The sequence below is a fragment of the Petaurus breviceps genome, unplaced genomic scaffold, assembly GCF_028583685.1.
Source record: "Petaurus breviceps papuanus isolate PSGF00001 unplaced genomic scaffold, PetGlider_PUasm1.0 225, whole genome shotgun sequence".
Taxonomy (NCBI): Eukaryota; Metazoa; Chordata; class Mammalia; order Diprotodontia; family Petauridae; genus Petaurus; species Petaurus breviceps.
Window position 1 is genome coordinate 2719317 of NW_027185889.1, and position 10730 is coordinate 2730046.

The 10730-nt window shown below is 36.9% G+C and overlaps 1 long non-coding RNA gene and 1 pseudogene across 1 annotated transcript in view; both read right to left on the reverse strand.

Annotated features, from left to right (window-relative positions):
• The window catches only part of LOC138166598 (uncharacterized), a 397412-nt gene that overhangs the window by 176168 nt on the left and 210514 nt on the right, over positions 1-10730 (reverse strand). The window lies entirely within an intron of this gene.
• Positions 9921-10723, reverse strand: LOC138166595 (small ribosomal subunit protein uS7-like; annotated as a pseudogene).

Consider the following 10730-nt stretch of genomic DNA (forward strand, 5'->3'; position numbering starts at 1 on the left):
ACATCCTTAAGCAGACATCTTCAAATGTATTTGTGTACACACATACACAGACGTGCAATACACATATATGTAAATACATGTGTGTATACACACACACACATACACATAATTCAAACTTAACTGTAAGATTTGAATACAGGTCTTTTTATTTCTACCCTCTACATCCTTGTGCTTTTCAAGCACATGACTGACTCAGACCACTCAAAAGATTCATTCAGCATATCTAGACTTTCATTGTTTTATATTGCTTTTCTTTCAAAAAGAATTTTTTTAAAATAGAGCCCAGATTTATGATTTCTTTGGTTTAGGGCGCTCCCTACTGAGGAAATTATCTACCAATGTAGGTTGAAATCTTCTCTAAAACTTTTGATTTTAGAAAGATGCTTAGGGGGTGGAGTCAAGATGGCAGATTAGAAACAGGACTTCCAAGTAGCTCTGGCTCTCACCTCCTCAAATTCATTTAAAAGGTGATTCTGAAGGAACTTTGTAGCTACAGAACCAACAAAATGACACAGAGAAGCTAACTTGCCACTGAGGATGGCTCAGAAGGCTGTCAGCAAGGATCCAGCACAGGGTTCTGGGAGCCAAGGCCAGCCCCATCCCCCAAACAAGCCATAGGTTTTAGCCCCAGGGCGGGCCTAACCAACCACTGTCTGGAGGGACATCAGATCACCAGCAGCTGTGGCAGTTTCCAGAATTATCAACACATAGATGCTAAGGACACAGTGAGAGGTCACAGTGGACTTTAGGATCCAGTAGTTGAGAGTGGTGTCAGCCTCTGCCCCTGAAGTGAAAATCCTCTAAGGAGTCACAGCCCTTCAGCCTCCACTCGGCAGGTTCAGCTCCTTGTCTGCAGTTAGTCTGTAGGGGGGCCAAGCGACCGGTCTGAGGGGGTAATCATTCTTCTTTTAACCTGCTTGGATCTGGAATGCAGTTTAGGGTGGAGGTCCTTGGGTGTGCCACAAGCTGGCCAGAGAGTAAGGTGGTTTCAGAGAGGGCACCCAAATAATACCTCAGTAGTTGAGAAAAACCCAGCATTTAGTACAAAGCTCCCCTGTGTGGTAGCAGAGTCCTACTGTGGCAAAAAGCCCCAAAGTTAGGTAATTGAGTGGCAACATGAACAAATGAGGGAAGCAAAGTAAACAGATCAATCCAACTTTACACTCCTATTTTGGGGACAAAAAGGAACAAAGCATGAAACAGGAGAAAGACAGTGAATTCAGAACTCCTGCACCTGTAGCTTCCAAGAAAAATACAAGCTGGTTAAAGGCCAAAGAGGAACTTAAAAAGGATTTTGAAAATCACATAAAAGAAGTGGAGGCAAAATTGGGAAGAGAAATGAGAACAATGCAAGAAAATCAGCAACCTGACTGATGAAAATAACACCTTGAAAAATAGACTAACTCAAATTTCTAAAGAGGCTCAAAAGGCAATGAGGAGAAGAATGCCTTAAAAAGTCGAAATTGGCAGATGGAAAAAGAATCTCAGAAGCTCACTGAGGAGATGATTTCTTGAGAATTAGATTAGAGCAAATGGAAGCTAGTGACTTTATGAGAAATCAAGATACTATTAAACAGATACAAACAAATTAAAAAATAGAAGGCAAAGTGAAATATCTCATTGGGAAAACCACTGACCTGGAAAATAGATCCAGGAGAGATAATTTAAAAATTATTTGACTACCTGAAAGCCATGATAAAAAAAATAATCTAGAAATCATTCTTAAAGAATCTCAAGTAAAATTGACCTGATGTTTTAGAACCAGAGGGCAAAATAGAGCTTAGAAGAATCTAAAGATCACCTCCTGAAAAAGATACCAAAAAGAAAACTCCTAGGAATATTATAGACAGGTTCTGGATTTCCCCGATCAAGGAGAAAATATCATAAGTGACCAGGAAGAAGCAATTTGAATACAGTGGAAAAACAAGCAGAATAACACAGGATCTGGGAGCTTTTACACTGAGAGATCAATGGTCTTAGAATATGATATTCCAGAGGTCAAAGGATCTAGGATTAAATCCAAGAATCACCTACCCAGCAAAACTGGGTACCATGTTTCAGGGGAAGATATGGTCATTCAGTGGAATAGAGTACTTTCTAGCATTCTTGATGAAAAAACCAGAACTGATTAGAACATTATAAATTCAGATACAAGAAGCAATAGAAGCATGAGAAGGTTAACAGAGAAAAGAAATCGTAAGGATCTTATCAAAGTTGAAATATTTACATCCCTGCATGAAAAAACAAAAATTGTAACTTCATGAAACTTTTCTAAGTATAATAATAGTTGAAGGGAATATAAATGTGTGTATATTTATACATACTTATATATGTCTGTATAGGAGGATATATGAACATATGAATACATATATGAATATGTGTATATATGTGTACAGGTCCATATAGATAGAGGGCACAGGATAAATTCAATAGGAAGGGATGATACTTACAGGTGATATTAAGAGGTGAAAGAAGAATATAATGAGAGGAGATGGGGAGAGACAGAATGAAGTAAACTATCTCATATAGAAGAGGGAAGGGGAAATGGTTACAATAGAGGGGATGAACAGGAAGGCAAAAGGGAACATGTAAACCTTATTCTCATTGAATTAGGCTTTGGGAGAGAATGACATACACACTACATATGTTATCTCATCCTACAGGAGAGTATGGGGGAAAGGGATGAGAAGGGGTGATGATGGATGGGAGGGCAGGCTGGGGGTGGAAGGAAGTTGGAAGCACCCACTTTTGAAAAGGGACAGGATCAAAGTAGACAATAGAAAAAGTGCGAGGTAGGATAGGAGGGAGGGAAATATAGTCAGTATCTTGCAATATATCCAGTATGAAAATATTTTGCATAGCTAGTCATGTAGAACCTATACTGAATTGCTTATCTTCCCAGTAAGGGTGGGTGACAAGGGAGGTAGGGAATGTCTGGAATTCTAAGTTTTAAATGAAATGTTTAAATATATGTGTGTGTGTATGTGTATGTATATGTGTATACACACACACACACACACACTATGGTTAATATTATTTTACATGTTACTTGGAAATAAGATATCCAATGTTCCCCACTGGAAAGTCAGAGGGGTATGGGAGAAGATATGGGAGAGAGCAGAGTGGAGGAGGGGATATTTTGGGGTGGTGGGTAAGGGAAAAATGGGAAGAAAATTTGTAACTCAAAATCTTGCAGAAATGTAATTTGTAAACTAGAAGTTAATTAAGCATTTGTTTAAAAAAATGTTGCCTAGTGCAGGGTCACATAGATAATATATAAAATAGGCTAGACTTGAGTACAGTCATCACTTGTAATTATCAAGACAATCTCTCCATTCATTGTTTCAAGTTCTCTTTACTAAGAAATCACAACAGCAACAACAACAACAAAACACTGGGCACTTAGTATATTTTCCTTAGACTTTGTATCTGTTGAAACTTATCAAACAAAGATCCCTAAATGTATCTGATGAAGTAATTTTAACTTCAAACTTTAAAGAACTATGTTTTCATGTGGCTATCATCTACAATAACATGGATCGCAAGAACTTTTTAGGTCTTTTAAGTGTTTGTATTGTCAAGCAGTCATGATTAGACTCTTTGAATTTGGCTGAATTAATCACGCTGTGACAGACATGAAATGTGGTCCATACTCAGACTCCCTAGTTTGATTCTTTGCTTTGAGACCCTAGGAAGGAAGCCTTTCAGAGGAACAGAATGATAATAGAATCTCAAGTATATAAATGTGTCTGGGAGGAAGTCTAACGCCCTAATCTCTAGAATCAAAGGGCCTGGTTTCAAATTCTGCTTAGGACAATTATAATTTCTGCAACTTTGCCCAACACATGACATCTGTGGATCTCAATTTCTACATCTGGGAATCAAGGGTCTCAGTTTAGATGGTCCTGGAGATTTTTTTTCCCAAAAAATCTCTAAGTTTTCATGAGTATTTAGGGATATTGCTGTTATATCTCCATCTATTTTCTATGAATTATTAGTCAGGTTTTGATCTTTAGTTTTCTTTGGTGCTCTTTGTCTTTTTGCACCACAATAGTTACTCAGTGTAACTCCCAAACTGTTCCTTCGTGAAAAATGACAAATGATGAAGCGAAACTGATTAACATAGGAACCACATCTGTACCTTGGACATGATATTCAATTTTCTATTTTCCACATTGGTAGCATTGCACTTCTTTACCAAGAAGAGAAAAATGATTTTCATCATTTGTCCTCTGGATTCAAGATTTTTGCCTATATTTTTCTCCACTCTCAATCCTTACAGAAAAAACTCAGTGACGGCATTGAAAAATATAAAAAAAGTGACAGCATTTAAGTCTCATTGGCTCCTTATAATCCCTATTGCAGTGACTTCGGCAGAAGCTATCCTATATCCTTTCTTCTCAAGACACCTAACTCCTACCTGCTGCTATCCAAGTCTTCCCCTTATAAACACACACACACACACACACACACACACACACACACACACAATCTTTCATCAGATGACCACTTCCTCCTTTACTAAGAAAATAAAGCCATCTGTCATTTACAGAGTGTATTCATCATCCATCTCCCACACTTCAAAACCTTTCTATGACTTCATCTTTTCTTTCCTCCTTTTATCTATATTCAATGGTAGGGGAGCCCTCCCTTTGCCATCTTGCTGAGACTAAAAGCTTCAGTTTTCCCCTTCATGTGATTTTCTCCTGCTTCATTCATCTTTTTCTTAATTCCCTGTCATTATGAGTTCTTTCTATTGACTGTTCTAGTCTCCTGTATCCTAAATCCTCCTCCCCTAAATCCTCCATCCTCATGCTATCATAGGATCACAGATTTTAATCTTGAAAGAAATGAAAAGATCATATAATTCCAACATCTCATCTTACATGTGAGGAAAGTGGGGACAAGTTATTTGTTTTATAGCTGATTTTCTTTCCATTTATATTGTTATGACCCTTCTGTATAGTGTTTTTGAGGTTTGAATGTCATTCAGTTTGCATAAAAATTTTCATACTTCTTTGTTGTCATCATATTTGTCATGTCTCAAAGCATATTACATGTAAATATACACATATATTATCTTTATTAATTATATTCATATAAAACAAATTGTTTCTTCATTCCCCCTATCAATTGACCTCTATGTTTTCTAGTGCTTTGCTTGCACAAAAACTTTGACTATAAATATTTTGGAATAGATGTAGCTTTTATTTTTATCGTTGACTTTCTAACCTATTTGATAAATCTCAGAGTCAAAGAGTATGGACTTTATAGACACTTTATATGCATAGGTACAAATCACCTTCCTCAGTAGTTGGACTAACTCACAGTTCCATCACCAATACCAATGACATGACAATCCCTCATACTAGTAATATTTTTGTTCCATCTTAAGTGTTTATGGTATTTCCTTTTTTGTATTTACACTTGTAGATTTATTCTCCCTTATTCTCTATCTTGTTACCTTATGTCACAATGTTTTGAGACTCAATAATGTGTCTCATATCAAAAGATGAAGACACATTCAAAGAGATTCAACAAGAAAGAGTTTGCTGCCAAATACTGGATGTATTTAGCCATAGCCATTCAGAAGATGATTTATTAGAGGGGAGATGATTCAGATCTCTTTTTTTTCCTTTTTTTCTCTTTTTTCCCCTAACTATTCCTTGGGCCATTCATTCATAGTTTTCCTTTTGTTACCTATGAACACCAGAGTTCTTTTTTTCCTTTGATGTTGTTTCCTCCTTTTTATCTCCCTCCCTTAGTCTTCACATCTATTCACGTTATTTAAAGCATTACCATCAGACATATACCTCTGAAATATCTATATCCAACCTCAGTCACTATATCAAGATCCAGTCCTACAATCACATCTGCCTGTTCAGATTGACATAGACACCCACATACCCCACAGCACCTTAAACTTAATAAGTCCTAAATGAGTTTATCATATTCCACTTTCCCAAAGAAACCTGTCCATCATTCATTTTAAATTACTCTTTTATTGTAACATCCAATCAGCTGTCAATTTCTGTTAGTTCTATGTTCTCAAAGACATTGACATCTGTTCCTTACTATACACACACTGCCATTTTCTTTGTTCAGGTCTTCATCATCTCTTGCCTAAATTAATATAATGAAAGATTCCTAATTGGTCTTCCTCTCTCCATCTCTCTCCTCCATTAATATAGTATACAATCTCTATTGCAATCTTCTTAAGCACAGGAGTGACAATATCACACACACATCACACAGAATCCTTTGGTGACACCTTATTTTCTCTTCAATAAAATACAAATTTATCATCCAATTATTTAAGGACCCCCACAATTTGTATCTATCTTACCTTTCTAGCTTTATTTCATAAAGCTCCCCTTTGAACAAACTATTAGTTGTTTTTCAATATGACTCAGTATCTTTTATCCTTGTGGCCTTGCTTTGTCCTATATTCTACCTTTAATGTCTAGAATGCACTATATACTTATGTCTTTCTATGTGCTGAAATTCTTCTCTTTGCTCAAGGCTCAGTTCTGTTGCAACATCTTTCATGTATTCAGTCTTCATTCTTTCTAACTGAAAGTTACCTTTTCCTCAACATATTTTCCTAGAACACTTGGTCTATATACCTCCATTATCTATCAACATGTTTCATATTTATTTATGTGTATATCAAGCTGAAATACTACACTGTCATGTGCTCTTAGTAACTAGCTCCTTCAGGTAGTGACTATAACATTTTTATTTCCCTCTTTTGCAATCTTAGGACCCAGTAGAGTACCTCACACATGGAGGGTTTGTTTAATTAAGTTGTTAAACATATTTTACCATTACTGCAATGGACAATCATTAAATATTGCAAGAAATATGCACATCTCCTATAACTGAGAATGTATCTCTTTTAAATAATATATAACATCATCAAGCCAGGATAGAGTTGATATACTGCCCCTAAACAGACTAAATGACAAATATACCTTCGTAAATTTGCCGTAGACATCAATCAAAAGAAGAGGAAGATGACAATTTAGTCCTGTGCTTCTATAAACAAAATATATCTAATTGGATAGTATTTGACACTGCACAATGGAAAAATATTGCATTTCAGCAGATGTCAGTATCATTCTTACTTCAGATAAATACCCATTCTTAATGCTATTTCTCTAAGCACACTAATTTGCATGTCAAACTGAACAAAAACTGCATTGCATAAAAGCTGATTTGTACAGGTTTCTATTCTTTCAATACTAACTTTGTTCTGCTGAGAGAAAAAAATTTGTCTCATGAAAATGCAGAAAAAAAGAATTTATTCTATTTGTGAGATCATTTTTTCCTGAAAGGAGTTCAGAATTTAAAATTAAAAACCATTCTCAAGAAAGTCAAGTTAATGTCAAAACATTTAATTCAACAGAATACTTATTCAATATGCATTCTTTCCCTAAAAGAAAAATTTCTTTTTAAGTTTTAAGCTCTGTTGACTTATGTTTCACAATCCTAAGTATAGAGTTCATAAATTTACTTTAGTTATGACAAGTTTCAACTAATTTTCTTCCCATAGATTAGCAGTGTGTCCTCAGTCCACTTCCCCCCTTTATAATTATGATTACTGATGCACTAAGAATGCAGTGTCTTCTCATAATGTCATATCAACTCCACCACAAACAAAAGTTCTTATACAGTACATAGTGAAAGTGGGCACAAACATAATTTAATGACAGGATGACAAATAATAAAATAGAATATGTTAAATATTTGGTCAATTTTTTCTTGCAGTTCTAGGACTGATTTAACTTGCCTTGATTTGTTTTTTTTTATAAGACTATTGGTCCATTCTCCAATTGATAAATGGTCAAAGTATATGAACAAGCAGTTTTCAAAGGAAGAATTAAAGCTCTCTATAATCATAAGAAATGTTCAAAATCACTATTTACTAGAGAAATGCAAATCAAAACAACTCTGAGGTATCAATCAGATTGACTAATATAACAAAACAGAAAAACGAAAAATGTTGGAAATGTGGGGAAATTGGTACCCTAATGTATTGTTGGTGGAATTGTGAAGTTATTCAACTATTCTTGAGAGCAATTAGGAACTATGCCCAAAGAGTTATAAAAATGGGCATATTCTTTGACCCAACTATACTACTTCTAGTTCTGTATCCAAAAGAAATCATACAAATATGGAAAAGATCCACATGTACAAAAATATGTATAGCAACTATTTATGTAGTGCCAAAGAATTAAAAATGGAGGGGATGCCCATTAGTTAGGGAATGCATGAACAAGTTGTGGTATAAGAATGTAATGGAATACTATTGTGTTGTAATAAAAGATGAGTAGGCAGACTTCAGAAAAACTGGAAAGACTTGAATGAACCAATTCTGAGTGAAATGAGCAGAACCAGAATGTTGTATAAAGTAACAGCTGTTATATGCAATGGCTAACTTAGATAGACTTATCTCTACTTAATCATGCAAGGATCCAAGATAATTTCAAAGGACTCATGATGAAAAATTCTGTAGACATCTCGAAAAATAACTATGGAGCCTGAATGCAAATTGAATTGTTTTATTTTCTCTCTTTTCCCCCTCTTTTGTTTCTTCTTTCTCATCATGTTTCCCCCCTCCATTGGTTCGGATTTTTCTTGATAACATGATGAATGTGAAAATGGTTCAATATGAATGTATATGTAGAGACTATGTAAAATTACAGGTCATCTTGCCGGGCAGGGTAGAGATGGGGAGAAAATTTGGAACTCAAAATTTTACGAAAATGAATGTTGAAAATGTTGAAAACTAAAAATAAATAAATAAAAAGTATTGGAGGCAAAATTAATCCCGTAACTTTTCGAATCAATGAAACATGGGAACTTTAAAGAGCAAACAATAGAAAAAATAATTTGACTAAGTGAACCCTGCAGAAGAAGCAAACACATTTTCTATAAAACAGAGATATTTAATGACATCTAGAAAGGTGATGGATGTTAGGGCAAATTTATTTTTCAATGCAACATTGGGAATTCCACAAAAATAACTTCTTTACAATGATAATAAAAACTTCTGACAAATACAAGAAATGTATCACTCCTTTAAAATGAATGGAATCTTATAAACCCCCCTGGATGCATTAGGTTTTCCATGATACCAAGTCATCTATGCTTCCTAATTCCAAACTTCACTGAAAAAGTGAGAGAGGTTTATAAACTCAAAAGAGAACAAAAGAAAAAAAAAAAAACTTTTGATGTCTACTGTTACAACTTCCAGGAATAAAGTATGAAGGGAGAGAGACTAGAAGAATTAAGCATCTTTAAGAATTTCTGATTTAATTATATCCTATGCAAGTCCTTCTTCCCTTATACATTATTGAAAATCTCCTCAGCAAACCCTGAACACTAAAGTTAATGTCACATGTCCTTCCTGGTAGATGGTTTTCCAAATGCATTGGGCAGAAGAGAAGTTGCACTTTTATAAGTGACAAGGCACCTTTAAGTCAAGAAAATCCAACCCAGATAAGAGTAAAAGGACACATCCCAGGTGGCGTCAAGACTTCTCTCACTGTTTATGCTTCCCCATGTCTGTTCAATCCTCTTTTATGAGTTGACTTCCTTTGTTTGGAATATAAGATCCAATAGGAAAAGAACTGTCTTGCTTCCTTGCATTTGTATCTAAGATACATAGCATGGTCCCTGGCACATAGTAAGAGCTTAATAAATGCATTAGTCATCTTTCTCTACTCCAGTTATGACATGTAGCTGCTTATTTTCTGAAGACACAGCTTTCCTGATCTAAACAGAAGCGAGGTTCCACCTTCCCCCTTCAAAATAGCCAGCAGGCAACAATGTATTCTGTGATAGTTCCAATGTCTGCAAAGGCAGGATCCTTGTATTTGGGGCTTCAGCAAAATATATGCAATGCCCTACCTCCATTTCCTTTTTTTTTTTTTTTTGACAGGCACAGGGACCCTGCCCCAGAGAGGAGCAGGGGGCATTTATTATTGACAGGCTGCGGGGATCAGCGGTTGGACTTGGCCACATGCTCCAGGACGTCCTTCTTCTTGATGGCGTAGGAGTTGGAGGAGCCCTTGGCGGCATTGATGAGCTCGTCCGCCAGACACTCAGCGATGGTCTTGATGTTGCGGACGGCCGCCTTTCAGACTCCCGTGCAGAGGCGCCAGATGGCCAGGTTGACCCGCAGAAGCGGGGACAAGTCCACAGCCTGGTGCCTCACAGTTCTGCCCGCCCGATTCTGGTGGAGTCCTCTTGGGGACCACTGTTGATGATGGCATTCACGAGAACCTGCAGCGGGTTCTCCTGGATGATCTCAAAGGCGTGCTTGACGATGCGCACTGTCATGAGCTTCTTACGGTTGTTGCAGCCGTGCATTATCATGGAGTTGGTCAGGCACTCCACCATAGGGCACTGAGCCTTGTGGAAGCGCTTGGCGGCATAGTGCAGCAGATGCTTGGCATACTTCTCTTTGACTGCAATTTAGTCCTACAGGGAGATTTCATTGATCTGCACGTCGTCTGTGTTCCACTTGCCGAACAGCTTAATGTCGGGAGTCTAGGCCACGGCGGGCACCGCTGTTTACCATTCCGTCATGTGGCTAGTTCTCGGTGGCTCTTGGGGCGGGAAGTGGGTCTTTAAACGCCTGAGCGGGGACTCAGAGTCACGGCAGTGTTCACTCCACGCACCTCAGTCAGGCTCCCGAACATGAAAGAGCCCTCCATTCACTT